The sequence below is a fragment of the Elephantulus edwardii genome, unplaced genomic scaffold, assembly GCF_000299155.1.
Source record: "Elephantulus edwardii isolate Elephantulus edwardi_28Jun2011 unplaced genomic scaffold, EleEdw1.0 scaffold00014, whole genome shotgun sequence".
Lineage (NCBI taxonomy): Eukaryota > Metazoa > Chordata > Mammalia > Macroscelidea > Macroscelididae > Elephantulus > Elephantulus edwardii.
In genome coordinates, this window is record NW_006399764.1 from 19,665,512 (window position 1) to 19,672,215 (window position 6,704).

Below are 6,704 nucleotides of genomic sequence, written 5' to 3' on the forward strand. Positions count from 1 at the left end.
GGCCTGTATCAGACGCACCTTAGTCTCCAGAGAGACACCACTGCTCTTCAGCACTTTGGAGAGGTCCCTAACAGCAGACTTTCCCATGGCAATGCGCCAGCATAAGGTAGTTTGTAGAAATAGTGGAATTTAATAAAATTTAAGGTTGCCATGAAAAGTGCATTATGTCCCCTCAAAATTTCAAATAAACAATTGATTTTTTTAGTATAAATGCATTCCAGGATGCATATCTATACTTAAAAATAAGCTGGTTTTCATATGATATTTAAATTTATCTGGGCTTGCTGTTGGTTTGGTTCTTAAACATTTGCTGCATGTGGCAACTTAACCGAGGGTCTTCAAGACATACTCTATCACCCAATAACTACAGTGTAGCCAATTATCTGAAGAGCAATGTGTCTTTTTCAAATTGACAGATTAAAATAAGGCATGAATTAATCATCCTCTCAAGGTGTTCTCAAAGAAGATGGATCATTTGACATGAATGAAGCTGATAGAACCACTGCTCCTCAACTCAAGTGCAAAGAAGAAGCAGCTGCCAGCAGTTAAGTGAAGTCAGCATGCGTGACACCCACAGGGACACCCCGAGCAGCCAGCGAGCGCCTCAGCGCAGCGCCACGTTCATGCTCGTGGATGCTGCAAGGCGTCAAACTGTTGAAACACTGGCTTAATTATGCCTTTTCAGGATAAAGCCTGCAGAAAGAAAGCTGAGGCTCCTTTTCTAAGTGTTATCTAAGATGCGACTCAATGGCACATAACAACAAGAGGTAGTCAGATTTAAGTTCTCCTCAGAATTGGTTACATGACTTTAAAAAAATTAAAAGGGCCTCACAATGAGATAATATTACTATTTTCTTGTCTCCGAATATATAGTGTTTTCAATATATAGAGTTGGGGACACTCAGAAGGGAACTCATGTAATTTGCTAGTGACTTGTGCTGGAATTTTATATGATTTTGAGGATAAAACCATGCTCGCAGGCATAAATAGTCAGCATTCTTTTCTTACTCCATCCCCCACTGCTCCCCACCCGCCGCTTTGTGGCTCTTATGATCCTGGAGGAAGCCCAGTGTTTTTGATACTGAGACTCAATATTCCAGGGGTTGGGCACCTCAAACTCTGGCCAAATAATTATGCCTTTGTTGTAGAGAATATTAGAAGCCATTTTCTCAGTCTTCCATTGTCTATTGGGCTTTCTTTAAAAAGGCCCATCTGTGGGGCTGGCACTGGTAATAGAGACAGGACAAATGACGTGTGTCCCTTTGTCCTAGGAGCTCAAACCATGAAAGATACGAAACAATGTTAATTGCTAATCCCGTCTCCCTCCAAAAGCACACAGTAATACCAAAAGCAAAGCCACAGTTTTGGAGTTGATGGCGATTGAGCAACACTAAAGAACAGCCTAGAATGGTCTCCCAGGCTTTCCAAGGCTTTGGTCTTTACCGAAGCACACTGCCACGTCCTGTGGAGCAGCTGGTGAGTGCAAACTGCCACCCTTTGGGTTGGCATCTGAGCACTTTAACCAGCGTGCTATAGATGGAGGTAATCAAAGAACTGCAACAGAGCGTGGAGGGAACAGTCATTGTTCCTTTCAATAAATTATCGGTAATCTACGTGTCAGCCTTATACATGCAAAAATGGACTTGGTCTAAGGAAGTGTGAATGCTAGTAGACATTTAGGGTAAAATACATAAACCCACACAGCTCAGTTACCATTGAGTCATTTCAAATCATGGTTGATGGTATATGTGGTCAAGTTGGACCAATTCATACTGATTCTCCAGGGAGTTTTCAGAGGCTATAACTCTCAGGGGAGGAGATTGCCAGTCTTTCTCCTTCAGAGCAGCTGGTCTATTTGAACTTTCTGTCTATGAGTAGGCAGCCCATTTCTTTATCCAGTAGGCCATCAGAGCTCCTTATTTTAAATGATGGTCACCTCAAGTGTATTGGAGTAGAAGTGTGTATCATTGGGTCTTCTTTGGCTAATTTTTGGATGGAAGTCACCAGTTCTTTCTTCCGAGGTACTTCTGGGTTGCCTAGAGCCATCTCTCTGCTAATTAACAGACACATATGTTACCCATTTGTACCACTTGGGGTCCCAAGTAGAGATATAGGTAAAACAAGATAAATCCTAAACCCTGACAACTAAGCAAATGGATGCATAAATTAAATACATTATGGGTTGTGATATATTTTATGAAAGAGCGGGACATGTGAATGAGAAGGGGGCTAACAAGAAAGAGTTATGAAATATAATTTAAACATTTTATCTATTTTTATTATAATGATATAAAGTATTTCATCAACATTTCCACATGTAAATCATTGACAGTGATTTTAATCCTCAAATTGCACAACCACAGTGTTTTCTAAATTACCCCACTGACATTAACATATATGTAAAGCTTTTTACTAAAAAGAAATAGGAAAAACACCCCACATCTCCTCTCCCTCCACATTCCTAGCAACCATTAAGTACTTATGGAAATCTATTTTTAATAAGATTTTAGATTTTTCTGTGGAGTTGACATTTAATAATAATTTTAAAAATGTTAAATTCTTCTTCCTTAACATAGAGTGTATGTTTCTATTCAATTTATAATTACATTTTTCTTATATTATCTGTATGCCTAAAATAATAGTCTTCTCTTCCTCATTTCTTACTACAGAAGGATTTCCAAAGGGCTATTATTTCAGAAACGGATGGCCAGATGTGCTTAATTCATGCCATCCTGATGTCACTAGTGTGACCCGAATGCTGCTATCCTCTACAAATTATGCATTTTAGAATGTCACATGGGATCAGATCTTGGAAATCATCTAATACAACTGATTCGATTTATAAAGGGGGAAAAAACCCTTCCAAAACATAAAAACCCTGACAAAACCTGAGACTCAAAAGATGTGAAAAGAATTATTTACGTGGACCAAGTATAATGGAGAAATTATAAAATAAGCACATTAAAGTCATTTTACTTTTAAAGATGCTAATATATGAAACATAGAAATAACTGAATGGATACCACAAAAGCAGTTCTCATGGGTGCCTTGATAACATGGCATTGTTCATTGATCCAAGTGACGTCAGCCACGCACGCATGCATATGCACAAAGAACCCATGACTTGCGAGACAAAGAATGCAATATTATGCTTCCCTCACAAGTTTGAAAGTCACCATCTGAAACTTTAGAAATTTTGTGTTCTCATCAATTCAGCAGCACCACATCTTTTTTTTCTTTTTCTTTTTAATTTAATTAAGTTTGTCATGCCACAATCAGGCAGGCTCTCAACGCCTATTCCATGAGGATTGAGAGCCATTAAGAAGAAAGTAGCACCTTGAAATAAGTGCAAATAGTCAGAGAAGACAGATTATTTGCACTAAAGACGATCTGCCAAAACCCTCATCTTCATGTTAGTTAAGATGCTTTCACAGTAATTAACTTCTGGGGCATAATGAATGCTGAGGGACAATTACAAAATGTACAAATCACATTATATATTTAAGAGGAATAGAGTAAAATTACCTTGATACTGCAAAAGAAATGCATTTTCTATGACTCTGGAAGTGCTATTCTATTGATGACAGTGGCTAAAAAATGACACACACACACACACACACACACACAATATTATGCTTATTTGGGAGTTGTTATGTGCCATTGAGTTGACTGTGACTCACAGCAACCTTACGAACTATGAATCAAAACCCTGCCCTTTTCTGTGCCATCCTCAACTCTGATATACCTGATTATTGTTGTTGTTGATTGCTGTCAAGTCGATGACGGCTCTTAGCAACCCTGTGAACAAAAGACCTGAAGCCTTTCTATAACCATCGTAGTTTCTCCAAGTTCATAGAGTTTCCACAGGCATGTGGTTTAGGAGGTGTATGCCAAACCTGTCTTAAACTGGGAGCTCCTTCAGACACTGTCCACCATGGGCAACTGTTATGGTATTTAACATCCAAAAGGCACAAGACTGAGCATCACAGCAAACCCAGATTACCTCAGTACAGCAAACTGATATAAGAGAGCTGTGTGATTTAGAAGTACGTTGCTTCAAAATATAACAACACTAGGCCCGAGGACCCAACTGAAATTAAACATACCAAGACATGAGGTCCTTCATTCCACAGTCCTTCATAATCAAACATGCCCACTGCCTCTCACCAGACCACCAGTGCCCATCTCAGAGCATTCAGATGCTTCTTTAATCTCCAACCGAATTTAAAAAAAAAAAGCACTCCAGCTATAAATTCTGTACTGTGTGTTTTGTAGTTAATATCTGTTTGGGTTTATATTAACAGAAATCTGATCGAGTATAAATAAATGTATATAAATTTATTTATCTGAATACTTGATTGTATGCACAGTTGTTTGCTTACTGAGATTCAATTCAGCGCTATAAAAATAACATCATAACTATAATAATATACTTAAAAATAAAAGCATATACTTTTTTATTTTCTTGCTGTGGAGAATTTCCTTGGCTCTAAATGTGCTTCTCTACTGTTGATAAGTGATTTGAGTACCTCAATAAACTTCTTTTTTATTATTCTTACAAACTTGTAAAAGGTAACACCACCAGCAACAAAACCTTATGATGATATTAGTTCAAATTCTTTCCTAGCTGTTGGGAACAAAACTAGAGAGAATTTTACTATTCCCTCCAAATATGTGGAATGTTTTTTTAAAAAATTATAAAATTTCCCCTTTATAAATGGCAGGTGTGTTTAAGATCAAAGAGTAATAAGACCAGTCCTGGCAGGAGGACATCATGCTCCGAAGAGTGGAGGGACAGTGCAAGACAGGAAGACCCTGGGTGAGATGCATTGACTCAGTGGCTGCTTGGGTGATAGGGACAGGTGTGTTGGAGACAGTGAAATTGGCTCAGGATAGGACAGGATTCAGAGCTGTTGTACATATGGTTGCTATTTGTCACAAGTGACTCGATGACACATAACAACAAAAACAACAATAACAATATCATCATCAAGGACAGAAAACAGTATGATGCTTTTAGGAAAAGTTGAAAACAAAACACAGTTGCCACGGGGCCCACTACTATTATGGTGACTTCCATATGCATCAGAGTGGGAAATTCCTTAATCCAAAATTGCCTGTGTATCCAGTTATGCTCATTAACCCACATGTTCTGCTCAGACAACTGCTTCTTGGTCTGTGTATGTAGATCACTGTCTTTCTTCTGAAGAACCTCTCAGTGGACTAGGACCTTCAGCTTTTAAGTTAACATCAGAGCACAGTATCTGTTTGTACCACCTAGGGTAGTGCCCAAGAAAATCTAATGCTCGTATCTTGTAAAAAGAAAATCTTATAAAACTAAGAATTTTTTTTTCCCTTAAAAAAATCAAATTCATTGCTGTCAAGTCAGAACCAACTCACAGCTGACCCTCCAGCAGATTGACCGAGACTGGACAACACATCAGGGGAGACTGCCCAGCTTTTCCCATTAGAACAGCTGGTGGATTCAAATCAGCTGCCTTCGAGTCAACAGGACAAATCCTTACCCAGTAGGCCAATGAAACTCCCCTTTCCCTCCTAAATTCATTAAAAGGATATACAAATGAACAACTACTATAGTAGTAAATATTGAAACTATAAATGTTTTTAGTACAATTTAATGAAGACTATCGCTGACTGCTTCAATTTCTATTATGACTTTATTTTAAAAATATAATAGTTCTTGGGAATTTTACCTTTACTTTGATCCAGACAAAACGAATACAATCTGCTCAAGAATATACAATCCATTCCTCTCTTTTCGATGTGGTCAGATTCTAAGGACTAGGTTATGGGAAAACCTTTACATGAAACTGGAGGATAACTACATCAAATCACAAAAATGAAGAATGAATGCATCATTTAGGAGCTGTCAGATTACACCATTATGTAACTGCCTAGTCATTGAAAAACATGGCCCAGTTGAACACATAAACTTGACCGTAATAGCCAGTATTATTTTCTCCTGGCATCTTGGCATTTATAATTGCCAAGTATGTGTTGGGAATGCTGAAAATAATTGGCTGTTATATGATATTGGGTCAGAATTGATTAATAACTGAACCCCCGGAGGGTTTTCAGAGGCTGTAAATTGCATGGAAAGGGATTGACCATTTTTCTGCTATGGAGCACAGGATGGATTTGAACCACCTGCCTTTGGATTGACAGCACAACTCCTTACCCACTAGGTCACCAGAACTCCCTGACAGATAATGAGGAAGTAGATAAATGAGGCCTGGGCCCATGTATCTAATGGACTGGGTTTGTCTTTGTTACTGTTTTCTCTAAACTTTTTGTTCATGGTTTGGCTTCAAGTACACACTGAATATTCATTCATTCAATGAATGAATCAGTCTTGATTCTGATAATTGTATTTCAAAATCAATTTCTTTGAGCAATAAATGTTTCATAATAAAGTCAGTATTTTGTTCGAGTCAGGTGAAATGAAAGATAATCCAACATTGATTTTTTTTCTTGTTTCTTTTCCAAATGTTTAGTCAATTAAATTTTGCATGATCTTGATTGGCTCTTGAAAATTGACCTTGAAATGTCTTATTTTCAGAGAAGCTCTTCTGTGTGTGTACGATTCTATAGCAAAAACTCGTTGAATATGTTGTTGTCGTTGTTAGGGACTATCCAGTCAATTTTGACTCGTAGTGACCTAGTTACAATATAAAAACAAACAA